The following is a 27642-nucleotide window of genomic DNA, read 5'->3' as shown; positions in this document are numbered from 1 at the left end:
ATGGACTAAAAAAGCATGTTAACCTTAAAAAAAAAAAAAAAGGAAGAAGAAAAGGTCTTCTTGATCCATGTGTGGAGTAGGTAAGAAATGTAAACCAAGTATGTTCTTAGCTGTGATGCCAGCTGAGTTTTAAGAGCAAAAAGATAGCAGAATTAGATGCCTCTACTTACTGGGTTATTCCACCACCACTGTCAGCCCTCAATGACACTGGGTTCTGGGATTTTTAACTCTCAGAAGTTAGAAAACACACCATGTTCTATGTTTGATTTTATTTATTTACTTGATAGAGAGAGCACAAGCAGGGCAGCGGCAGAGGGGGAAGGAGAAGCAGACTCCCACTCACAGATCAAAGACACAGGACTCCATCCTAGGACTCTGAGATCATGACCTGAGCTGAAAGCAAACACTTAATAGAGTCACACAGGTGCCCTCACATTTTATGTTAATAATGATAACAACATAGCCGAATCAGACCACCACAAGGCATCTGGGCATCCATGTTTGATGCTCAGCAAAATCATAAATACTATTGACAGTTTCTAAGAGACATAAGGAGGAAACCAGCCACGACCAACAAGTAATCACCACCATCCTATATAAAAGCTTAACCTTGACCCTCAGCAAGGTAATATGGATACCCATTCTTAAAAACTCTGCTACCTAAAGCACCGAAAAGGGCTGGAAGTAAAAACAAAGACAGCAATGAAGAACATATACCGTAACAACATTGCTGATTTGACCAAACTTACGTGCAGTTAGCTGGTTTTTCCAGATCTGCACTTCCTGAGACATTCACTTTGCAACTGAGAACTCATCAACTCTGATGTTAGGACATGCAAAAAAAGAACTGTTAATTTGTGTAAAGGGTAAAAATGATGAAGATACCATCTGACACTGGCATAAGGCTTCACAGAACTCTCACTTAGAAAACCTCACGGCCCTGTGATAACTCAGGGAATTCGGTAGGCTGGGGATCGTGAACTACGCAGCAGGTGAAGGGCTGGTTTCAAGGCTGTTAAGTGGCAGGCCTAGGACTCCCTGCCAGGTCTTCTGAGCTCCTGTTCACTGCTCTGGTACACCTCCAGGCTGTCTTCTCAGCCTCTGAGTTTTCTCCTTCCTCACACAGCAAAGGCTTTCCAAGGTTGTGGAAAGTAAGATATATAATAAAGTTTATTGTTCTGCTGAGGAAGGAGTCCAAAAGCATTTTTGTTTGTTGGTTGGTTGGTTGGTTGGTCTCTCCTGAACTTTCTTTATAAAGGTCAAAACGGTTAAGAAGGAACTGCAGTATTTTGCAAAATGAAACACACATTGATTGCAACATTTGTGCTTTCAACTCAGAACTTAAGAACACCGTGTCCTGTAATTTTGATTTTAGATAACCAACTGTAACTACTGATATAACTCCCGGCTGACCTTGTCATTTTACATCTAGGGATGCTTTAATGAAAAAATACTGAAATGTTTCTTTACTCTATTTCTGCAGGCTCATAAAATTCCCGTCCTCCTAGCCACCATGGGAGATGATGTGGAAGCTTATCCATATAATACACTATAGAAAAGAATCAAAACTTGAGGGGAAATCTAAATCATTATAGTTTTGGCAATTCAAATAAGAAAAAAATACAACCTTGAAGAAGTCTGTTCTCAGTTTATCTGCCCTGCACTTTGGTATATGCTGATAGAATTTCACTGCACCCTCCAAGGCCTTCAAAGTAAAATCTTTGTGGAGGTCTTCAGGTCAGGCAGGCTACCCTGTTGTCACTAATTTCCTGTGTTAATGTTACACTGAAGGTATTTTGAATCGTTTGGTGTAAACAGAGCAAGATTAAAAAGGAAGCTTTTCAAAAATAGACTTTCAGAAAAGACAATAAACATGACATTAAAAATGTCAGCATTTGTGCCTTGATAATACAACCTATCATAAAAATGCCATTTTAATTGTTTTACCATATATTTAAACATTTTGTATTCACTGATTCCCAGCAGCTAACAATAAGAAAATAGTGTCAAGCTTGGTTTGAGACCATTTTTTACTAGAAATCATACTAATGAGCTGTATTGAAAATGTCACTAATCATACTTCCATTGCAGTCTTATAAAGTAATGACTAACATATAAAGATGGGGCACCTGGGTGGCTCAGTGGGTTAACACTTACATATAAAGTATACATAAAGTGAATGTGCATGTGTGTGTCTAACTTGATGGGTCAACTTTTTTGATAAAAAAGAAAAAATTTCAGTTTTTCTCTTTTCGTAAAAGAAACCATATCTAATGAATTTTAAATTCTACCGAGAGATGAAACAAAACAGAACACAATGCAACCAAGTATTTCAGCATATGCTGACTAGCGCACAGGTCCTGTCGTTGGAACCATGTCACAGCAGCAGATTATCCTGTGATCTGGGGGTAACCAAGAGGCCCTGTGATAACAAGCCTGTGTGCTGATCTTGGGGCCAGAAGATGGGGAGTGCAGCCCTGATCTAGCCATCCGCTTTATGCTTGAGAGCTGAATCCTCACCCTCACATCTTTAAAATGGATATCATAATTCTTATTTTAGGCAGTACTGGGAGAATTAAATTCAGCATGTAAATGAAAATACGTAATAAACTATAAAATGGCACATAAATGGAAGACATCATATTATTAATAATACCTGAATTTTAAAGCCAAGGACAATATTGGGATTGTGTTGTACAGATTCAAACAATACAAAAAATGTTAAAAGTGAGTAGACAGAATAAAATAGGCTGTTTTCCTTTTTATTCATTTTTTTAAAAAATGTAATACAGATGATATTCATACTGGGAGAGGAGCAAAACATTTGCACTCACTGTTTTTAAAAGATTGATTGATTGATTGATTGATTGAGAAAGAGAGTGCAGTGGGGAAGGGCAGAGGGTGAGAGAGAATGTCAGGCAGACTGCTCAGCAAACTGGATGTCTCGGCCCCAAGATCATGACCTCAGCTGAAACCAAGAGTTGAATGCTTAACAGAGTCACCCTACTTATTCCTAAAGATAAGTTTTCATCCCAGGCACTGCACTTATTTTCAAAGGTAAGCTTTCATCTCCTACTCCTACTTCTTAGGCAAAACACAAAATGTTCATCTTCTACTTGCTCAACAAAACAGGTATTAGTAATGTTATTTTTAATAAGGCAGTATAGGAGTTGGGTCTTTGACTCTTATGAACCTCTCGAATCCTCCTAATTCTGTGACTGTGGGTACGTTCCTTAACATGTTTTGGTTTCTTCACTTGTGAAAAACAGATTAATAATAGTACCAAAGCCTCAGAAGACTTATGAATATAAATGAGTTATCAAAGGTTTAGAGTTTAGTACACTGTCTGACACCTAGTAATATCTCAATAAATGTTTTTTGTTACAATATGAATATATATATATATTTCCTCCCATAGGCATTTCAGACATGCTGACTGCTTTTTAAACTCTATTTGTAAACACCAAGGAGGTCTTCCATCCAAGTACTAACCAGGCCTGACCCTGTAAACACCAAGGAGGTAAGAATGCACCCCAGATTCATCTTCTTTCATGACTCAGGGCACTTGCCCTGTAAAGTCTTTTCAGATGAAATCTAAGCGATCCTGCTTTCCAATGTAGCCAGTGAACTTGATAACTAAGATCAACTCACCAAGAAAAGCTCTAACACACTTTAATAGCTTAGGAGTCATATTTTCTAGTCTTAAACCATCACAACAGACTTAGTAAATGTTTATTCCAAATTCTTGCCATGTGGCTTCATTTCTTCATTCATTTAAAAAAATTTTTTTTTTTCTGGAGCCCCCTGTCACATTCCAAGCACTGTATTTGGTGTTGGGATATAAAGTCACACAAAAATAGTTTCTGCCTTCCTGTCTTAAGAAAGATGGATATTAATCCAAATCACTCCACAAAATGAATATAAAATTACAACTGTAAAATGTACTGTAGAGGAGAAAAATCTAGTGCTTGTGGGAGTCTGACATTAAAGGGAAAGGAACAAATTACATCCAAGGGGAAAGCTTCCCCGAGGAAATGAAAATTGAGTTAATATCAAAAGAAAGAGTAGAGTTAACAGGAGAAGTGTAAACTACTGCACTGCAAGTTTAAGGATCTGGGTATAGGTAGGAGGGACCTTGGGCCCTTGCAGGCCTGAAGGGAAACAGGGGAGACTTGACTTCGGAGAAGGAGAAGCTTGGGGTGGATGGCATGAAGCTGGGGGCTGAGCCGGGCCATGAAAGCCATGATAAGAAACAAAGGAAAACCACTGAGGAATTTTAAGCCTGAGTACATGGTTGGTTTTGAGGAGAGGAAGAGGTTGATAGGATCCAATATGAATTATATGTGTGAACAGTTTAGAGGGGGTCAGAGCAGATGTGGAGAACTATTTACATGACTGTTGCTGGGGCTCAAGAAAGAGAGTGTGAAAGCTTAGATTAGGGCAGCTGAGCTCCATGTGTTTACAAGTGATAAAGGAAGAGTTTGGTTTTCCAGAAAACATACGTTCTCCAATTGCGCAGTCACATTTTTCGTGTAAAGACATTTTTTCTTTTGAAATCCTCCAGAGAATCCAAGTAAAGGCTAATGGTGGGTAAAGGATTTTTGCAGACATTTGAGTTCAATGAGGGAACTATCAAAATGCCCATTTCTAAATAATCAGTACCATCTCCCTCTGGTGAAAGCCAAAGTATTACTGTAAAACACGTACTGAAAATGAACCAAAGGAAGTAATTTCCATTGAAATACTCTTTTTAGCACAAAACGCCATGGGTAAACAATCGCTTATGAAAAATGAGATCAAAGAGCAGTAATACCTTTGAACTGAAGCTGAAAGAAAGACAAACAGTAGGAAACAGATCCAGGAGTAATAATTCTAAAACAGCCAATGGCATCATTTTTAGAATCTGCCAGAAGACTATCTACTGCCAGAGGAAAAATACCTCCCATAGTTTGGCCACTAAGCAACCATACCTAAGACATAAAAGTAACATATACGATAGCCACGGCACCTTCATAGTATCTCACACCCACTGAATTAATGCAGAAATACACACATCCCCCCCCCCACACACACAGACACATACACACCAGCACACAAATAGCACTGAAATGAATGAAGCTCACACATATCAAAGGATTAAGCAGAAAAACAAAAAGGACAGCCCAAAACATATCTTCATTCTGCAAAACAGACACTCAGGAACATCCATTACAATTTTCTCTAAGACAAATTGTATCTCTCAACTAAGAGGGGAAAAAAAATGAAATCATTGGCAGCCTAGTTCTCCCTGAGTAGAAGTGATACATTAATTTAGATCACTGTGCACACTGAAAAGTTATTGCACTGCAGGGATTTCCAATTACATAATGCAGAATCAGAACTCTGTTTGGGTGTCACTTGGCTGCCAGCATCCATGGGTGAGCTGTGTAACACTCCTCTGTCATGTAGCTCATGTGAGAAAAGAATTTTGCTGTTCCAAGAAATGGCACTCATCTTGGAGACCTTCCCAGTTACACAAAAGAGCATAATTCCCACATTATCCCCAGGCATACTGTCTAGGATGATAACTCTATGATAGCTTTATGTGTAAATTATATACACAGTTCTACTAACGAAAGGCATGTGGGACTGCTTTTTGGTGGTGGCAGTGCAGACATACAAAATCAATTTGTTTTCCAATTTTTAAAAGTGACACCTGAGCTATCTCTAATACTCAAGTGAGACCATGAGGTTAGATGGTAGATAGGGTAATAATTGCACTATGATTATCTAACAGATCAAACCTGGAGTTGGAAAACAATGTTGATGCAGACCTACCAACCACCAGATACCTGGTTTATTTCAGTACTTCAGTTTTAAGTCCTTCAAACTTTTAACTCCACACTAATCTGTTTTTCATCAGGAACTGCACTCTCGCATTCAGGCTTAATTTTTCTACATATGAAAGCACACTTACAGAAAAAGAGACCAGAAGTTTTTTTTAAAAAAAGGTTAATACTTTTATATTTATTATCTATTTGGTGCCAAAATTCCATATGTAGTACACAGTGTGTGCCAGACGCGAGATAACCTGGAGGACAAGACAGTGTACTTTCCCTCTAGGACCTCAAGCCTCTTTTACTAAGAAGTCCAAAATATGAAAGTTTCTGTGTACTAGTAACCAATAGCATTTGGAAGATTTTTTTTTCTTGTACTAAATTCAATCATTTTAAAACAAATGAAGAACCAAGATTAGAAAACTGAGGTAGGCATAAGAACACCTTGTGTTTGTTGAGATTTTACTATATATACAAGTTACACACATACCCACACCTAATGACAATCTTGTCATTGGATTGTTATGATCTCCACTTTAAAGATGAGGAAACTGTGGGGTACACAAGTTATAACACAAGATCACAGGTCTAATAAGTACAGTATGAATTCAAACCAACATGATCTGATTCCTCAGTGCTCTCTCATTCATTTCTGTATACTGCTTCATTTTAACATTTATGATAACCTCAACATTTAGCACTAGTGTCTCAGTTGTTCTTTTTTAAGTATAGTTGACAGACAATGTTACATGAGTTTCAGGTGTATAACATAGTGATTCCACAGGTCTGGATGTTATACCATGCAGACTACAAGTATAGCTATCATCCGTCACCATACAACACTATTACAATACCACTGGCAGGGTCTCGAGTTTTGCTTAATTTCATTGCTTGATTAGGAAACTTTAATTTTTTTTAATCCATTCTCCTTCCATTATATCTAGAAGATCTTAATGGAGGAAATTAACCAAGCATTTTTCTGGGTTATTTCAGTGTAGTTGAATATAGGACCATGTTGCTCTCTCAAACTCTTCTTCTATTGCTTTCAGGATAAAATTAATTTACCGAGTACCTGTTATAGGCCAAGCCTGTCTTACGAGATTTATGAGTCAAGATACGGTCTTTGCTCTATACTTACAGGAAAAACAAAACAAAAGATCTAGTGAGTGATCCCGTAGAAAAAGAGTGCAGGCTGCTAAGGAAGCAATGGCCAGCAGGGGGCTCAGGTGAGGCTTCCTGTAAGAAGTGGTGGAAATGTCACCTGAAACTTTAGTATCTGGACCAGCTTCGATCTTTATTTCTTCCACTTTGAACTATCTCCCAGAATGTGGCTTTTCTCCATATTGTTCAACTGAAGTGGCATTCTCATTGGACTCCTACCATCACCTAATTTCCAAATAGAAGCTAGGCTCTCCTGAACTCTCCTCTTTTTAAAATTCATTAAACTATTTCCTCACCTCTTTATGTTGATTTTCTATAGCACAGATAATGTTAATATATGTTTGCATGTAGAACATATAATGTAGGGACATCTGGATGGTTCAGTCCGTTTAAGGTCTGCCTTTGGCTCAAGTCATGATCCCAAAGTCCTGGTATTGAGTGCTGCGTTGGGCTCCCTGCCCAGTGGGGAGCCTGCTTCTCCCTCTGCCTGCTGCTCCCGCTGCGTATGCACACACACTCTCTCTCTCTCTGACAAATAAAATATTTTAAAAGTATATAATGTAGTATATTAACTGTATGTGACATTAATAAAAAATTATAAATTTAGTTTAAATGTTTAAAATTATATACCTGTCTTTAAAAAATTTTCTGCTACGTTACAGGATTCATTTTTGTATTATATGTGGAATTAACATTTTTTGATTTTTTAAAGAGCAAATAGATTACCTACGCTTGGAAATAACAGTAAAAAGGGAATTACAAAGAAAAATAAATACAAAGTGTTCATAGTCAAATAAGTATTATTTACTTATAATAAACAAGTGTTCATAGTCAAAATGCCACTGATCCCCTGGTTTTCCTTTTGATCTATCAAGGGACAGAGACATTAATCTTCTTTGACTGGACTGGGGCCAGAGGAAACAGTGGCATTTTTTTCACAATTACTAAAATTGAGGTATATGTTACTGTCTTCTCAGATAATAAACTTCATACAGAAATTGCTATGGCTTCCCAACAGTGCCACCACTCAAAAGTATCAGACTACATGAGATAAAAGAACAAAATGTTTATTTTCTCAAAAAGGTGAAAATACAAATATTTCGTGAAATTAGTTGAAAAAAGACTTTGAAACTGAGAATGTATCTGAGATTACATTTACACAATTTACTATGGAAAATGTAATCATAAGACTGATGTGAGTTAAAACTGCATCGGCTTCTTAAATTTGTCATCCTTGTAGGTTCAAGAAGAACACTCAGAATTATGAATGTTAACAGTTCATTAAAAGGTCATGGAATATATTCTATACCTGAATACATTTAATCTTTCTCTCCTTGCCTCCTTCCTTCCTTCTTAGTGAGGTAGGAGTTGATAGGAGAGTGATAGGACCGTATTGGTCCAGCCCAGTGCACGGTATTGTGGTGTTGGAGCCCAGAAGGGACTAGGAGGTTGACTACGAGGAAGGGGAGATGGTGGTCACCAGCCTGGAGCATAGTTGGAGCCTGAGGAGAAGTTAAGGAAGTTACTGTCTAGGGGGTAGTGGTAGTGAGATTATGGAGGTAGGAGATTTTACATACAAGGGAGATCATATTAGTATGGTGAGCCAGGTTTCTCACTATATGTACAATTTCCATATGGAAAGGGAGAACACTGAAATGAACTTCATGGTACTGGACTAGAATTAGAGTATCAGTGCAAACTCAGGTTTTCAATAGTCACTGACAGATGTGAAAATACAAAATAAGTGTAAATACACAATAATTTATTATATATGATTATAATAAATATATATATGCATATATTCCCTAATACTGTTGACTAGGAGAACCTGGGAGAATTGACACTCCAGCAACAATAAACACATCTAACACCCAGATGTTGGTTTCTAAATACTATCCTTTATAAAAGGAAGCAGAGATGCTTAGAGAAAAGCTAACTTCAGGGCCACGGCAGAGAAAGTACAAGATGTGCCTCCTTGTGCCTTCAAGTAAGAAAGTCCTCAGTGAATTAAATGAATATGCTAAAAATACATAGAAACCAGATTAGACTCCCACTGGCCAAATCTGGGACAAAATAATCATCAAAATAAGTAATCATATTAGTAAATGATAAATCATTGAATAAAATAAGAACCCATGAATTCATAGTAATAAAAATAGATAAATGATTAAATGGGGGAAAACAAAGATTTTTCTTATGGTAGACTACAGCTAATAAAGGCAGAATAAATGGTAGAATTAGAAAAGCACCATTTGTCAACCATCATTATAGTAATTCAGTAAAGAAACATGAACGAGGGGTGTCTGGGTCGTTCAGTTGTTAAAACAACTGCCTTCAGCTCAGGTCATGATCCCAGGGTCCTGGGATCAAGCCCCTCTTCTGGCTCCCTGCTGCGCAGGGAGTTTGCTTCTCCCTCTCCCCACCTCTCCCACTGCTTGTGCTTGTTTGCTTTGTCAAATAAATAAATAAAATCCTTTTTTTTTTAAAAATTTTATTTATTTATTTATTTGACAGAGAGAGACACAGTGAGAGGGAAGATAAGCAGCAGGAGTGGGAGAGGGAGATGCAGGCTTCCCAATGAGTGGGGAGCCCAATGTGGGGCTTGATTCCAGGACCTGAGCCAAAGGCAGATGCTTAATGACTGAGGGACCCAGGCAACCCTAAATAAATAAAATCTTAAAAAACAAACATGAATGAATGCTAACGCTAGGGAAAGAGAGAGTTCAATAAAGAATGAGATATTTGCATAGTTTCTAATTATCTCCAAACAAATAGTGATTAAATTATGAAAGGAAATGAGTAACTTCACACCAGAGAAAACTAACAAACACAACCTTCACTAACAGACCAAGTTACATCACCAGTACTGAGATAAATAATGTGAAGCATTGGGCTATGCAATATCCTGTAACAGGGTACAAAAACAGAGCATCCCTTCTTGTGATATTCACACCAAAATTGCATAAGCTAGGGGTGCCTGGGTGGCTCAGTCAGTTAAGCATCCAACTCTTGACTTCAGCTCAGGTCCTGATCACAGGGTCCTAGAATTGAGCCCTTGCTGGGCATAGCTCAGTGGGAAGTCTGCTTGAGACTCCTCCTCTCCAAACCCTCCCCACTGCCCCACTCATGCTATCTCTAAAATAATATCTTTTTTAAAAAACTGCACAATCTAAATCTAATACTGAGGAAACATCAAACATACTCAACTGGAAAAGTCTACAAAATAGGAGACCAGTGTCTAGGTTACGAAAATCAATGAATCACTAAAGAACTCTTCCAGATAGGAACTTCAAGAAGTGTGACCTTTAAATACATCACATGATCCTACATCAGATTCTCTGAGATAACTGGTGAGACTTGAATAGGTTCTGTGGACTAAATGGTAGTAACGTATCAGTGTTAATTTCTTGACTTTGATGGTTGTACTATAGTAATGCAGGAGAATATCCTTGTTTATCTGAATTACACACTAAGGTGTTTGGGGGTGATGCTGCAACATGGTGTCAACTTACTCTCAGAAAAGTTCTTTGTACTGGAGTTGTAACTTTTCAGTAAATTCCGTATTATTTCAAAATAAACTTACACACATACACATATTTATGTGTGTATATATGTAGGTATACCTACACACACACACACACACACACACACACACAGGAAATACATGAGAGTCATTTTTTGACAAGTCTTTTTCTTTCTCTCACAAATATTTGCACTTAACATTGGAAAAAATGTGTTACTTTTTCACACCTAAACTTGTGGACACATACGTATACCGGCTTAAAGTAGAAACCATTTTGCATTAATTTCTGTCATTTGCTAATAACATTTTCCGTTCTGAAGAAAAGTTCTATCCACAAAAGAAGGCCAGACAAATACCACTAATATAGAAATACATGGATATTCTTATTCTTTTATTGGCATATACTTTTCTATAAGGCACAAATAGGTATTTCTTCTGTTTGAGCAAGGAAGAGTGGCCACTAAAAACTGAGAGAAAACTCCACAGTTTGGGGAAAAGGGGAATTTCCTCAAGGGAAAAAACTGCTAATTCAGCGCAGAGGTCATGCACAATGATCAGACATAAAGAGAGCCCAAAATTTGCTTTGCAGTGATGGATAAGCTAAAATACTCCAGAAAAGAGCTATCTGCGTGGATTCTATTGTTGTCACGAATGAGAATCTTCTAAATGACCCTAATGCTTAAAAATCAAAGACCCAGGGACACTTGGGTAGCTTGGTAGGTTGAACCTCAGGTCATGATTCCGGAGTTCCGGGATTGAGCCCCAAGTCAGGCTCCCTGCTTCTCCCTCTGCCTGACGCTCCTCCCCTACTCATGCACTCATGCTCGCTCGCTCTCTCTCTCCCTCTCTCTCAAATAAATAAAATCTTAAAAAAAAAAATCAAATAATCTTAAAAAAATCAAAATCTTAAAAATCTTAAAAAAATAAAAATAAAAGGTCCCATATGCATATTCTTGTCATTTTCTCTTCAACTGACTTCGCTCAAGCTTTGGCCTCGACCATTTTACCCAAACCGCTATTTCCAAGACCACCAAGGACCCCCAAATTGCTTTATGCACTAATTAGTGTTCAGCTTCTTCTCATTGATTCTATAAGCAAAATTTTACAATGGTGATCACCTCTTCCCCCTTTCTTCACCTTGCTTTCAAGTCAACACTAATCTTCCCCTTCATCTATTTAGATGACTTTGCAACCTTGGAACACCCCAGAGCTCAGACCTTAGACACCTTATCTATCTGTATGTATTTTTTTTAAGTGACCTCATTCAGTCTCACAGCTCCCAATACAATCTATTCAGGCTGGACCCCTCCCTTGGTTCCAAATTCTAACTGAAAAACTGCTGACTTAAGACCTATTAAACATCCAGGCGAGGTGCATCTGGGTGGGTCAGTCTTTAATCGAGTTGCATCTGGGTGGGTCAGTCTTTAATCGTCTGCCTTCGGCTCAGACGCTGATCTCAGGGTCCTGAGATGGAGCCCCACATCGGGCTCCCTGCTCATTAGGAAGCCTGCTTCTCCATCTCCCACTCCCCCTGTTTGTGTTCCCTCTCTCACTCTCTCTTTCTGTCTGTGTGTAAAATAAATAAATAAAACCTTAAAAAAAATAAAACAACAAGACAACAACAACAAAAAACATCCAGGTGGGTTATCTCCACTTTAACATGTCCAGACTCCTGAGCCTTCCCTCGGAGAGCTGCTCTTATGTCTTCCCACCTCTGTTAATGGCAAATCCACCTTGCTAGTGGATCAAAACAAAAAATCTTGGAGTCATTCTTGCCTTGCCCTTTCTTTAGTACCCATATCAAATCTAGTGCAAATCCTGTCAGCTCTACCTTCAAAATATACCCAGAAGCTCACAGCGTTTGATGATTTTCTCTGTCGCCTTCCAGGCTCCAGCCCCCTTCATCTTGTCTTTAACACTAAAATAGCCTCTTAAGTGGCCTCACTGCTTCAACCTTGGCCCCCAGAGTCTATTTTCAACACAGAGGCCAAAATGATCCTTTAAAATTAATATTATATCACTGCTCTGGTGAAAACCTTCTAATGGCCTCTTATTTCAAGAGTAAAAGCCAAAGTATTTACAATGCTGTATAAAGCCTACACCATCTATTATTCTGTGTATGTGTGTGTGTGTGTTTTCTTAACTCCACCTTACACTTCCTTCTACTTGCTCACTCTACCCTCCCCTCTAACCTCCTTGCTGCATCTGGCATATTCCTGGTATGCACTGACCTCAGAGCACGTGCTGTTTCCTCTAACAGGAAAGCTCTTGCCCAGACACCTACATGGAGCCTTCCGTTACCTCTCATCATCTTTTCTGTGATGCCTTCCCTGATTATCCTATTTAGAATTGCGGCCCTTCCCATCTCAAACCACTCCAGGCTCTCGAATTCCCCCTTCCTCCTATATTTTCTAACATTAACACTCTCTAACATGCTATATCACTTCCTTATTTGTCTTGTTTCATGTTTATCTCCCTGCTAGAACATAAATCACAAAAACATATTTTTATCTTTTAGCTTACTACCCATATATCTAGCACTAAAAACCTGGCACACGGTACTCACTCCATAGATATTTATGAATGGATGAAACTTCATGGGAAAACAAGAAACTAAAGTAGGTCACCCTGCAGCTAGAACTTGATGGACAATGTAGTAAGGTAGGAAAGAGAGAAAATAGAAATTACACCTCTATACAGCAGAGATACCAACCTCAACTTGGCAATAAGATCAGCCCACCCAACTGTAGCTGTTTGAAAGCTTCTTGGGCATCAAGGTATCTGAGAGTGAATAAAGATTAAACCCTAGTTACTTCTAATCTAGTCAGTGCAATCTGTTATGTACGAAAAGGAAAAAAGGGCCAAGAACTTAGATAAAAAACTTTGACAAACTAAGGTCCGCACAGAATTTCAGATATTAAAAGTTAATAATACTCTGCACAAAGGCTGATATTAGCTTAATAACTGTGCTTTTAGCAATTCTAAATATCACAGGAGTGAGGGACTTGTAATTAGCTAATGTTAGCTACTGAAGATTTGGCAAGTAACAGAATCTTGACAATTTTTATACATAAGAATAGCACTTCTAATATGAGAGCTCTCTTAGAATAAGAGCTGTACTCTTGAACATACACAAACAACAGCCTGATCTCTCAGCCGTGTCTCTTGTCTGTCATAGTGCCTATATTTTGAAGATTCTTTGTAGACATCTGGAAAAAGACTTCAAGAATTCCAGGTTGTCTGGCACTAGGACTGAGCAACAAAAGCTCATACTATGAAGGCAAGTATTAGTTTCATGACTTTGAGGGAAGAGTACAATCTTCTGAACTTCATTTCCCATCTATAATATGGAAATAATATAGCTAACTTTTGCACTGGGTTATGAAAATTAAATGAGATATAGTAGCTATTATATAAACATTAACTATACTACAGCCACTGGAACATATAAATATAAATATAGAAATAATATAATGGGGCACCTGGATGTCTCAGGAGGTTACGCACCCAACTCTTATTTCAGCTCAGATCATGATTTCAGGGTCATGAAAGCAAGCCCCGTGATGGGCTCCATCTGCTCTATCACTCAGCAGAGTCTGCTTGAGATTCTCTCTCTCTCTCTCTTGCTTCCTGTGTCCCTCCCACTACTCATGCTTGCTCTCCCTCTAAAATAAATCAATAAAATCTTTTGAAAAATAATATAATGATTAGGATTCACCTAAGTGAGTAAATAAGACATAATTTGTGTTTGTATTTTATGTCCCAAAATCTTTTTTTCCCCTTTCTTCCACTCTCCCATTCTTTCTCCCCTGAATATCCTCCTCATTTTCACATATTTACAGTACCCACATATTTACTCTACCCTCTGATTTCTATCCTAAGGAAATGATCTCATAAATGAAAATCTAAAAAGTGTAATTTTTTTCCAAAGTACTAACTCTTAAAGAGATTATTCTCTAATTGTGGGAATTTAGCAATTTATAAAAAGTAGCAACAATAATTTTTCTAGCATAGGAAACCACAACAAATGTGATTTCAACTCAATCATTTTCTTCAATTGATCAGCAATATTGAATACCTGCTATGTGACAAGCAGTGCTAAGTAGTGGGTATACAGCAGTGAGCAAAGAGATATGGTTCAGACCTCCCAAAGTTTATAATCTAGTAGAAACAGACATAAAATATGTTAATAGCTACATAATTACAGAATTGAGTTCCATGAAGATAACAGGCGGGGTATGATGACAGAAAACAAAGTACTTAAATGGAAAAGTTAGTGGAAGCTTGTCTGCAGAGTTATTATTAGTTAAGCTGAGACATGAAAAATGAGAGAGCATCAGTCATACTGCAAAACTAAGAAAAAAACATTCCACATGGTGGCAGGGCTCTAAGGTAGGAAAAGAGTTTGGAGTTTTCTAGAAAGTAAAGATGCTAGTGTAGCTGGATCATAGTTAAGAAGGATGTGAATGGGGCACCTGGGTGGCTCAGTGGGTTAAAGCCTCTGCCTTCGGCTCAGGTCATGATCCCAGGGTCCTAGGATCGAGCCCCACGTCTGGCTCTCTGCGCAGCAGGGGGCCTGCTTCCTCCTCTCTCTCTGTCTGCCTCTCTGCCTACTTCTGATCTCTATCTGTCAAATAAATAAATAAAATCTTTAAAAAAAAAAAAAGGATGTGAATAGTTCAAGGTAAAGTTGGTCAATCTTTTGTATCATGTAAGACATTATAAGGAGCTTGGATTTTTATTTTCTGTACAATAAGGACTTTCAAGGATTTTTAAAATGTGATTTGACTTAGATTACAGTTTTTAAAGTTCACAACAATGTCATATAATGAACGATTATGGTGGGATAAAGGAAGAAGCAAAGAGGAAACATGGAAATCAGTTAGGAGACTATTACAAGAACCTCAGTGAAAGATGACTGTACCCTCAATGAGATCACGGAGTAGAGATGATGAGAAATGAATGGATTGAAGGTATAATATGGAGGTGTAATCTATGTCTTGCTGAAGGACTGGGTGTTGGTCATGAAGAAGGAGAAATCAGAAATGACTTCTAGGTTTCAAGTTGGAGCAACTTGTGGTTGGTGATATATACTGATATGGGAAAAGAAGAGTTTTAATAGAAGGTAGAGTTCTCATTTGGATATATTAAATTTAAGACAACTGTGAATCAACCAAGGAGAGAGATCCAAAAGCTAGCTAGAGAAGGCTTCCACATACAATCAAAATAGAACGAAATAACCTAACAAATACATAGAAGAACTGTTTTCAAGACCCTTGATATCAGGCAACAGAAGAGTAATCCCTATGATACAGGAAATATATGAGGTAAGTCTTAAGATGATCTTACTTAAATCCCCAAGAAAGTTCCCACAAGGTGGCACAGGGAAGGGAAATCTGGTAGATGCCCTGAGTGGAGCAAATGAAGCTATGAGTAAGTCCAGAAAAATCAAGAAGGCTAGAATTCACAGGACAAAAAACTGAAGAAAAGACAGCAGCACTGAGAGAGAATTCTGGAAATCTATAGAGAATTCCTTTATTTAGTAGTGCACTGACCATCACATGTATTTGAAGAAACTACCTGAGCACTGAGAAAAAACCACCTAAAGGTTGAGAGGTAATTTAACTTAGAGTTTACATGGGCAGGGAATAGTCCTATACACAACAGTAGGACTGGAAAATAATGATTTATGGGGCATTAGGTAAGTCCTCAGAGGTATCCTGCTATAGTAATGGTCATTGCCTTCAACAGTGCTCTGATCCCATCTAATAAATCTTTAAAGATTTAAAAGAATCAAATATTTTCCAATAAAGCTCAAAAATATTTATAGGAATAAAAAATATCTAACATAAACAAGGTAAAATTTACAATGCCTGGCATCAATTCAAAAATTACCAGGCATGCAAAGCATCAGGAAAGTCTCATCCATCATAAGGAAAAAAATAAAAATGAATCAAAACCAATAAATGAAAAAAAAAAAATAAATAAATGAAACTAACCTAAAAATGACACAGATGATAGAATTAGCAGTCAAGTATATTAAAATGATTATTATAGAATTTTTTTTCCATATATTCAAAAACTCAAGGAGAGACATGGAAGATACAATAAAAGACAAAACTTCTGGAGATGAAAACCACAATGTGATGAAAAATATACTGAATTGTATGAATAGGAGGTTAGTCTTTGCAAAAGAAAAGGCAGAGTGGACTGAAAGATATGGCAACTAATAAGAATCATCAAAATGAAGGAATGAGGAAAAAAAGAGAATCACAAAATAGAGTTTCACTGAGGTCATTCTAAAATTCATATGGAAATGAAAAGACCTAGAAAAGCCAAAACAACTTTGGGGGTAAAATGTTATAAGATTAACACTACCTGATTTCAATATGGATATAAACTACTTAAGGAAAGTAGTGTCATATTGGCATGAAAATAAATACGTCAATAAAATAGAAGAGAATCCAGAAATAGATCTACACATGGACAAACAGGGTTTGTTTTTTTACAAAGGTGAAAAAGCATCTCATTGAGAAAGGATGGTCTTTCAAAAAGTGGTCCCATGCATATGTAGAAACTAGATATCCATAGGCAGAAAAATGAACTTTGATCCATAACTTATACCAAAAAGGAAAAAAAAAATTCAAAACAGACCCTACACTTAAATGTAGAACATACCATTATAAAACTTCTGGAAGCAAATATAGGAGAAAATTGTTGTAACTCTGGTTTAGGCAAATATTTTAAAAATATGACATCAAAAGTATCAAATAAAAGACAACTGCTCTGTGAAAGACACTGTTGAGAATGAAAACACAAGCCACAGACTGGGAAAAAGTATTTGCAAATCATATATCTAGTAATGGATTTGTATCACAGTAAGATACAACCCAATTAAAAAATAAGCAAAAGATACTTCACCAAAAGTGATATACATGTAGGAAAAAAACACAGAAAAATGACACTCAACATCATGTTACTAGGAATATACAAATTAAAACTACAATGAGGTAACAGAACACACATATTAGATTTAAAATTAAAACACTGACCATACCAAGTGTTGACAAGTATGAGGAATAACTAGAGCTCTCATACCCTGGTGGTGGGATTAAAAATGGCACAACTGCAGGGCACCTGGGTGGCTCAGTGGATTAAAGCCTCTGCCTTCAGCTGGGTCATGATCCTGGGATTGAGCCCTGGGCCTTCTCTTAGTGTCTCTGCTCAGCAGGGAGCCTGCTTCCCTTCCTCTCTCTCTGCCTGCCTCTGCCTACTTGTGATCTCTATCAAATAAATAAATAAAATCTTTAAAAAAAAATGGTATGACCGCATTAGAAATCAGTTCGGCTGCTTCCCCCAATTTAGTATACACCTACCATGTGATCCAGCCATTCCAACCCTCAGTATTTACCCAAGATCAGTTAAAACGTATGTCCATACCAAGGCTTATGCAAATATGTATAGCAGTTTTATCTGTAACAGGCAAAATTTGGAACAACTCAAATACCCATCAGTAGGTGAATGGATATTCATACAATGGAAAACCAGTACAATGGAATACTACTGTTGAGCAATCAAAAGCAATGAAAATGCAGCAACATGGCTGAATCAGAGCAATCAATATGAGTGAAAAAAACGCCAGATTTAAAAAAAAAAAAGATTGAAAAATTTATTTCAAATAGCTCTTTAAAGTAACCTTGCTTATTTGTGCTTTGTCATTTTTAAAGCTACAGCACTGAAACCTTTTAAATGCTAAAGGATCGTTTCACTGTTTATACCAAATCACTGCATTTGTGTAAGATTCTAGAATATGTAAACCAATACACAGTGACAAAATAGGTATTTGGTCACCGGAGGACTAGTGACGGGGTGGGGAAAAAGGTATGAGCAAGTTTTTGGGAGGGATCAGTATAGTCACTATTTTATTTGTGATGCTGGTTTCATGGGCAAATACATATGTCAAAACTTACCAAATTACACATTTTAAATATGGGCCATTTATTGCATGCCAATTATTATTTCTTGATTAAGCTGTGAGAAGAAAAAGGAGGAGATGCAGGAGGACAAGGAGGGAAAGGAAGCAGACAATGAGTTTGGCGCAGCAGTGTTTGTTGCAGATACAGATGTGGTAGTCATTAGTGTGTACACGATACTCCAAACCTTGGGAACAAATGAAGCCACACAGGGAAAGAGTACTCCCAAGAGAGATGGGGACCTAGGATACTGCCTTCAGAAAAACCAAAAGTTGGATGTTTAGGAGGAAGTAGCTCCTGACAAACACTTTTGTTTTTTTAAGTTGCTTAAATCCAGCCAATATCAAGTTTGAAGCATCTCATCATCATACAGGCTGAACCAGTAGGAATACAGATTTATTTAAGAGAATGTAAAACTTAACTGTTCTTTTGTCTTTTTACATGTGTTCCTTTTTTAGTCCCTAGTATTTATTTAACATGACTATTACTGATCTTAATTTACAGAAGTTGTCTTTTGTTCCCCCCAATGTTATTTTCAGAAGTTCCATTCAAAACTCTCCATTATAGAGAAAATATTTTCTTATATTTCTATGACACATGCTAGCATATTTTTTAAAGGATTTATTTATTTTGAGAGAGAGAGAAAGGGAGAGTGCACGCACACAGGGGTGGAGTGGCAGAGGGAGAAGAAGAGAGAATATTAAGCAGACTCCACACTGAGCACAGAGTTCAGCTTGGGGCTCTATATCATGACCCTGAGATCATGACCTGAGCTGCAAACATGAGTCAGTGCTGTAACCAACTGTGCCATCCAGGCACCCCTGAAACATGCTAGCATATTCTGAAGACAAAATGCATTTTAATCTAATGTTGAAGTATAAGAGCATTATACTTGTCATGTATCATCAACAGAGTACTGATACAAAGTATTCACAGGAACAGAAAGTGTGAACATTGTCATTTTAACTGATATTCATAAGTGTCAGTGTATCCTAAATTAAGCTCATTAGAGTTCATAAATAAATAAATTTTGTGTCTAAGCTTAATATAATTTATGTCAAGTGACTTAAATTAACTTTTTCTATTTTGTTCATTTCTGTTTTGTTATATTAAAGTAAAAGCCCTGAGACCTTCTAGATGAAATCCTCATATTTTTATCAGAATTGGAATTTTATTACCAGGAACAAAAAAATCCAATGTACCTCTTCCCTCAGTTTTTCCTCAGACGGGGAAGTCGCTTCACTTCCAGTCCTCTCAGCTCCTCTGAAACTGCTCTCTGGAAGTCCCTGTGAAATCTTAGGCGCCAGCTTCCCTGAGCTTGCTTGTCTGTTCTCCCTGCTCTCCCGTTCCTAAGCTTGTTGCAACGCTTGACACTACAGATGGCTCCAATCTTCTCACAGCTCCCCTCGTCCTTCTGGGATCCCACCTCTCTGTGCTGGCTATTCCTTTTCAGTTTCTGAGTCTTTCCTTCTCGGCTTAAATTTTGAATCAGCAGGCTGCTATTTTGTACCCTTTTCTTTATCTTCCCTCTTCCTGGACAGTATTATCCCTGTCCATGTTTCTCCCTCCAGCTCCATAAGTTATGTGCATTTCCATGAAAGAAAGACTGTTCTTTCTCTTGGGAGCCAGAAACACCCTTGCCCAGCCCAGCTGCTTGGTTAATTCATACTGGATCTGGAAGACGGAGATCAAGACAGTATATTATTTTTAATGGCTTAGAAGTCATGTCCACTCAACAATAAGCAAGTCTGTTAGCAAAGGATAAACTTCACTAAATACAGATTCCCCCCACTACCTGAAAGTAGAGTGTGCCCATGAAATTTTATAAGCCAGAGTGGAGAAAAGGCAAAGATGCAATTACTACTAATTTATAGGGAAAAGATTTTGAGCATTCCCAGACCCCCCCAAAAAAACCTCTCTTAGGCCACATCTTACTAATGGAAAGAAAAAACAAATCTAGATAAAGTCAGATACTCTCAGACACAGTTCAAAGCTATGGCAGCTTGACACTGAGATGTTGGATGTGGTTCCTGAAGAAGCTGGTGGGGTCACTCTCGCAGCTGGGGTAAACACCGCTTCTGTCTATCCTGTCTCATTCACTGCAAAACAAAGGCTGAATGCTATTTTTGTTCCTTGTCCCCCTTTTTTTTTGTAAAAGCAAAAATTCCTTTCGGATTTCTCTCAGTGGAAACAGATACCAACGTATATCTTAAGTAAAAGCAAAGCAGCACAAACAGACCATTCAAAATAATAAATATAATAAACTAATAATGACAGGGAAAGAGACAATCAGACAATCTGTTCCAATTTCTAACACATTTACTTTGGGGGGGGTTCAGGAAAAAAAAAAAGCAAATATAAACTTGTGGTTGTTGGTTACAGAGCAATACATAAAAATTGTGGGGGAAAGCTCTAGAAAGTAAAATACAAGAAAGGATTTGAACTTTCTCGTGGCCAAGAGCCGGGGCTCATTCTACATGAATCTTACAGACATCCTGTCTAGTTGAAAGTAAACAAAAGTAAATGAAGGTATAATCTGCAACCAGAGGTTACAGCATTATGCTGAAGCCCAGAGAAGCTCTATTCCTCACATTAGGGACTCGTCACTGTCCTAGATGAAGCCAACTTAACATGCTGACTCTTGCAGCATCATCCGCCCGGGACAAGGCCCAGACAGATTTACAATGAGATCCACTTTATTGGTTAGGGAACCCAGAGGATTTGCAAAGTCTTTATTCACACAGATGCCACTAATGGAAGAATGTGTCTCATTGTCACAAAAGCAAATTGCATTTCATTTCTATATAAAGTTATTCACTGAAGAAATTCGTCATCAAAATCACAGTTTATGAATAATTTTGGTGTATATAATTTGTATCCATATGTTCCATAATCATGTAAAATTAGCCTGCACAAAGTAATTATTTTTTCACTTCTGAGGAATACTTCCTTTGTATTTTCTAAATAAAATTCTAGTGTTTATAGCTGCCATTATCTGAAATTATATACTGACCTCAATCTTTCAATTTTCACCAGAATATTCCATGTTTGTATTTAGTAAAGAGAAAAGTGTGTGTGTGTATGTGTCAGTATACAGAAAGAAAATATAAGAGAATGGAATTAAGAGATGGTACAGAAATTAAACATTTATGCAAATTAATTTTATAATAAAATAATGTATGGATCATAAAATATTAAAATAATAAAATATTAAAATATTAAAAGTTTTACTCCACTCAGTAAATTTTAGTTATGAATTTTTAAAATGCTTATTTTCAAGATCTCCATATTCACAGGTGAAAATACTTACATATTGCTCATTATGTTCCTGGTAACCTGCCTATTTTTATTTTTTTAGTTTCATGATTTTCATATCTGAATCATGTTAAAACATTTAGTGAGCTCTCCAAGTGAAATTATTTCTCAACTTATTTCTCAGCACTTCCTATTGTTTCTAGAGTAGCAGATAACATCAGTTCATATGTATAGTTAAAAGAAAGACATTCTGTTTATTATTCTTTGGTGACATTTTATTGGAAATGAATTATATTCATGTAGTTTTAACATGAGAACAGAAAATTATAAACCTTAGAAGAGAATAGAAATATGGAGTAGATAGGTCAATAACATTTATAAAGAATATTATCTTAAAGAGCTGTCCATTAATATGCTTCTGAGCGTATTGCTTGGCAGACACATTTATAATACAGGGAAGAGCTCGCTAAGGCTTTTATTTCAATTACTGTGAAGATTCTCCAGGGTGACTCTAGGTGTTCAGGATGAAAGGCCATTGTAGTTAGCCAATACGTTTTCTGCTACTAATTTTCTCTACTAATAAGATTGAAGTACATTATTTAATTGTCTTAGGTTCCAAGATCTTAAAAAGGGTAAAGATGTTAGACTTTACAATGAAGCAAAACCCTAGGGTGCTAGAGGGTTTGCTCTATAGAAACAGGTCTTGTCAGGAGTCATTGAACTAATGTCTAATATCTATACTGACTTTTATCAGAACACAAGTGGAATGACTGTAGCATGATAATACTGAAAGTGAGCTTCTCAGCTAATCAACACATGTAAACTTCCCCCATAATTCTAATAACATGGGCTTTCAGCATGGTTTCTTATTCAAGTCTAGCTCATGAATCTTGAAAAGGACACTACAAAACCTCCCAACCCTTTCTTCCTCGCCCCCCCCATACAAACAGCTTTTCAGAGGAGTTAAGCAACAGAAGGTGAAAGATCAATCATGAGAACACAGAAAGAGCAGAAGTCTGACCTAATGCCCTTTATGTACTACTGATTTCCTCCAACATAACTTAAAAAAAAAAGTGAAAAGGGTATTTCCATTTTTTTGATTTATTAATATACTTCTTTTGAGTTTTGCTAGTTCACACAATCAAGAGACTTCTGTTCTAAGCAAGTGACTATCAAATCCCAGCATTTGTAGTGAAAGAAAACAATTACTAATAACTGCAATTTGTTGTTGGTTGATGATTATTAAGCATGCATGTTTGAAATTCAGAATTTTTACATGATGTTAGTCTATCACCCCCTATGTCTCCTCTACATATTTTGTACTTTTTTTTTTTTTGAAAAAAAGGAAGAGTTGGGTTTTATAAATATGTTGATGGAAGAAACTGCTCAAGAAAACCTACGTCTCAGAAAAATATTCTTAGAAATTTTTCTCAACTTCAGAATTTAAACATCTTTTTCTCCTCTCAGGAAAATAATTTTGAACTAACTTAAAAATGTCCAAAATGGCTTGTGGCATGTGTTGGCCCAGTTTCTTTTTGTACTAGGATAATTTTTGATGCCTTTCTCAAGTTATACCATTGATGTTCATCTTTAAACAGTAATAAGCTAGAAACTCTGTAAAGATAGAAGTAATAGCACACTTATATTGTAGCAAAACCATTTGTGTCTTCTAAAATCAGTCACTATGAAATGCTATTTTGCCTTCAGGGAGCCTAAGTTTAGAATTAGCATCCCTAAATTATTATATTTAAAGTGAAGACAAATGGATGAATGTAAACTGCCATCCAATGTCAGTAAAAACGGGACACAATCCCATCCTTAGAGCTGGTAGAAAATACAATCAGACTAATAAATATAAAGCTCAGATGACTGAACCCTATGATAAAGGGGATATATTCTTACCTAAAAATATGGTTTTTTTTTTCCTGGTCATTAATTATACTGTTAATGATTTAAACCATATATTTTGCCTTTGCTTTCTTGTATTTCTAAGGTAATGCTGCTTTATTTTCAAAATGTTTATCACTTCTGGGGCACCTGGGTGGCTCAGTGGGCTAAAGCCTCTGCCTTTGGCTAGGGTCATGATCTCAAGGTCCTGGGATAGAGCCCTGCAGCAGGCTCTCTGCTCAGCGGGGAGCCTGCTTCCTCCTCTCTCTCTGCCTGCCTCTCTGCCTACTTGTGATCTCTGTCAAATAAATAAATAAATAAATAAACAAATAAAAAATGTTTATCATTTCTATTTGATATTTTTTCTCCCAAATTTCTGAGAGCTCCACAGAGTTCCCTATATGTATGCAAATGTATGCAAAGCACATTACCATCCTCCCAGGTACACTTCTCTGGCTCAGGAGCCTTATGGGCCCTAGTGAACAGAAAAGGCCCAAGCAGTCAGGAATCAATTTCATAGTGTTTCTTCAGAACCTCGGAAAGGTGATAAGTAACCACAGAGCATCAAGGACTCCTTGCATGAAAAACAAAAGTAAAGTACTCAGTAAAAGACAAATAGCTTTCTCAGAGAATGTAAGATTTCAAGTGATAGGCGAGGGCAAGACTTGAGTACACTTCCTGGAACCTCTACCAGACCATCAACACTGACTCCTAAAGGAGAGTACTGAACTGGGGTGAATCGGCCACCTGGTGTCAGAGCCTGACATTAAGCCTCAGTGGGAGTAGGGGTGGAGAAGGATTTGACTGAAGCTGGTGTGAAGCTGGATCCCATATTGGCAATCATTTTATTTGCCTTTCCTCCAACTTTTAGCTTTCTGGCTCCCTTTCTACATCCTGCTCAACAATCATCCTGTACACTCTTCCCTAGATAATCAACATTTACAACCTGGCGAGTGTGTTTCTGTACCCATTCCCATGAAATCATGTATAGATATAAGGTTTGATCACTGCTTCTGCTTGGGGCCGTATTATATACACATTTCTGTTCCTGTACCTCTTCCTTAATACATTTTAGAAACCCCTCAATGATATAGCTCTAATTCATTCTTCTCAGGAGTTGGTAATACTTCATGTTATTGATATATCACAGTTCATCACCATTCTCTTACCTTTGCTTATTTGTTCATTTGCTACTACAAAAAATTCATTCAGGCAACATGTCTTTATCAAATGCCCTCTAGTACCAGCTGGTCTGACTCCAGGAACAGCAGTGAACAAAGTCCCCGCCCTCACAGAACATCCATTCTAGAAGAGGGGATAGACAACACTTTATTATGTAACATAATGTGGTATTTTTCTAAAGCTAAATAAGGAAATAGAAGGTTACAGGAAATTACTTATTACTTTAAACGCAGAGGTAGGGGGAAACCGCTCTCAGACACCTGATCAGAAACCTGAAAGGTTTGAGAGAGTAAACAAGGAGGAGTGTTAGAAGAGCAATCAAGTAGACAGAACAGCACCAAGTCTCTGAAAGGAGAGCGCATGCACAGAGTGACTGAGAATAGAACAGTACGGATGGTCTGAAGGGAGAGCATGCGCAGAGTGACTGAAGACAAAGGGCAACACGGCAACGCCATTGTGACTGGTGTGCAATGAGCACTAGGATGGAGGCAGACAAAGGCATCAGCAAGATATGGTGCCTAGGGCCCGGATGCTGTAGGGCGTGGTAGGCTATGGTAGGCACTTTAGAAAATGCCACAATAAACGTCACAGACCTTGCTAGATTGGTTTCCGAACAGGTTGTCACAATTGACATTTCTACAAGCTGTCTATAAGTATATGGTTCCCTGATACCAAGTCCAATTTTCTAACTTTTAATAATTTGATGTGTGTAAAGTGGTATCTTTTGTTACTTTAATTTTCATTTCCCCATCTGTTAGGGAAGTTGAACACTTGCTTATTTTGTTTGATAAGAAGGTAAAGAGTCCTTACTATGTGACATGCGCTATTATTAACACTTTACATGAATTTTCTCATTTAACAACCCAGTGTGATAGAAACCATTAGTTTACAGATGAGGAAACTAAGGCAGAAGGCAGTTATGTAACTTGCATAAGGTCTCATAACTAGGTAGTAGTGGGTTAGGAATTTAAATGTAGGCAGCCTGGCTCTATAGAGTCCACACAGCTGTTTGCCAGCATTTGAGTTTGCTATTTTATAAAATCTGCTGATAACCTGAAAGAGTATTAGGAGAAGAGAAAATATGTACAGAAAAGCTATACATATGCAGACTCTTCTCCTTAGCTTATCATGTCCGTCAAACCCAAACAGAGTTGTAGATATTAGAGCCACTGGTGAGAAATAGGACAGTTTCACTATGTGAACAACAGTATCATCTCAGGTTGAGAATAAAAATGAAATTCTGGTGTCATCTCGGGTCCATTGGCCTCTGTGGTAATAGATACCAGAGCCAGAACTGGAGACTTTAAATTGGCACAAATATAACACAAAGCTCCTGGCCAGGAGAACTTGCTACAACACATATCAACACAAGATATAATTGTCTAGGTTGATAGGAAATAGTCTTTGAAATATGCCAAAATGCGGACTTTCAAGTGTAATGATAATAAACTAGTTTATAGCAATAAAAATGTGTAAGATGTGTAAACATCAACACTGAAAGGACCCTTTGTAGTTATCATTGTCCAGTCTTTACACAGAACCTCTGGATTTCTTTCTCACTTGATCTACCTTACATTGTATGAGGGAGGAAAGGGGAAAAGTGGAAGCAGCCTGGAAAAAGCATAAAAGCCCTGAAGCTCAGTGGGAGACAGGGTCTTGAAGAACACAAACCGCAAATAACCTGCCAAGTCTGTGTTCCTTTTTCATGAAAAAAGGTTTAAGGATGCCTTAGTAATCTAATACTGACAATATGGGAAAAAGAAATGATTTCAAACATTGAAACATACACAGCATTTTAAATGAGTATCAAACCCCCATTTAAAATAGCTACATACTCTGTGTTCACCAAAAGGAGAGTAAGAAAAATCTTAGACATGGTCTTGAATCCACCCCAAATTTACAACTCCTTACGTGGGAAGAAAAAGAGGATCCCTGCTGAGCAACAGGCCTGTATCTCTGTGGATCACTTCTTAAGTTTAAATTTCCACTTTGGACTTAAAGACAGACTTTCAGAATGAAACAGAAAGAAGAAATAAAACATCAATTATATTTTCTAGTCCTATCATTTGACTTTTAAAATTCCAATCATCTTCCATCAAAAAAATAACGCATTTCCTCTTGTCTAGACAACATAACCTGCTTCCTTCTCAGACACGCCACTTGGGACCCCAGGCTCTGTCTCACTTCACTCACACCATCTTTAATTCCACCAAATCCAGGGCTATACGTCCCTTCCACACCCCAAAACCAGGGAACTCTGCAAAGTGGTGCTTATCATTCTTGAGCCAGCGCTTTCACCAGATTCTGTTTTGAAAAGCATTTGTTCCTGTTTTGTTTTGTTTTGTTTTGTTTTGTTTTAACTTACCTTGTGAAGTCTCATTCCCTGTGACATCTGACGGTGGCTTTGGGTGTAGGCTAACTCGAAAAAAGAAAGCAAGTAGTGGTTAGGGAGGTGGCTTTCTGTGGAGCAGACAGGTTGAGCAATCTAACACAGAACGTGGTAAGTTCAGGTCAGCCACCAATTAGTAAAACTGAGAAGTCAACGGTAGTGTTTAACACTAGTCAGCTTACTGTTCCCACTACTTCCACACATGGAGTAGTGAAGCATTCTGACTGCATAATTTTAACCACAGAGTTCTGCTTTTTAAAAATATTTTAAAATAAAAATATTTCTTCCACCTTACCAAGACTGTGTTTTTGAGAAAGGAAGGCTTCTTCCTTTAAGATCTATTATCCAGGAACCACACCATGCATGTCTTAGAATGCATCACTACTGCATCGTGTAAGCACCTTCAGGACAGGATTCAGCTCATATTTCTTTGCATTCCTCACAATACTAGCACAA

The 27642-nt window shown here is 37.5% G+C and overlaps 1 long non-coding RNA gene across 1 annotated transcript in view; it reads left to right on the top strand.

Annotated features, from left to right (window-relative positions):
- The first annotated feature begins 2945 nt into the window (after nt 1-2945).
- Nucleotides 2946-27642, top strand: part of LOC123950933 — a 30237-nt gene continuing 5540 nt past the window's right edge. Inside the window, exons 1-2 of the long non-coding RNA XR_006820318.1 lie at nt 2946-3057; nt 3419-3520. This is a non-coding gene — a long non-coding RNA (uncharacterized LOC123950933). The remainder of the gene's footprint in view (nt 3058-3418; nt 3521-27642) is intronic.

This window comes from Meles meles, chromosome 9 (assembly GCF_922984935.1).
Source record: "Meles meles chromosome 9, mMelMel3.1 paternal haplotype, whole genome shotgun sequence".
Lineage (NCBI taxonomy): Eukaryota > Metazoa > Chordata > Mammalia > Carnivora > Mustelidae > Meles > Meles meles.
Note: the sequence above shows the minus strand (reverse complement) of the source record. Positions and strands in the feature narration are given on the sequence as shown.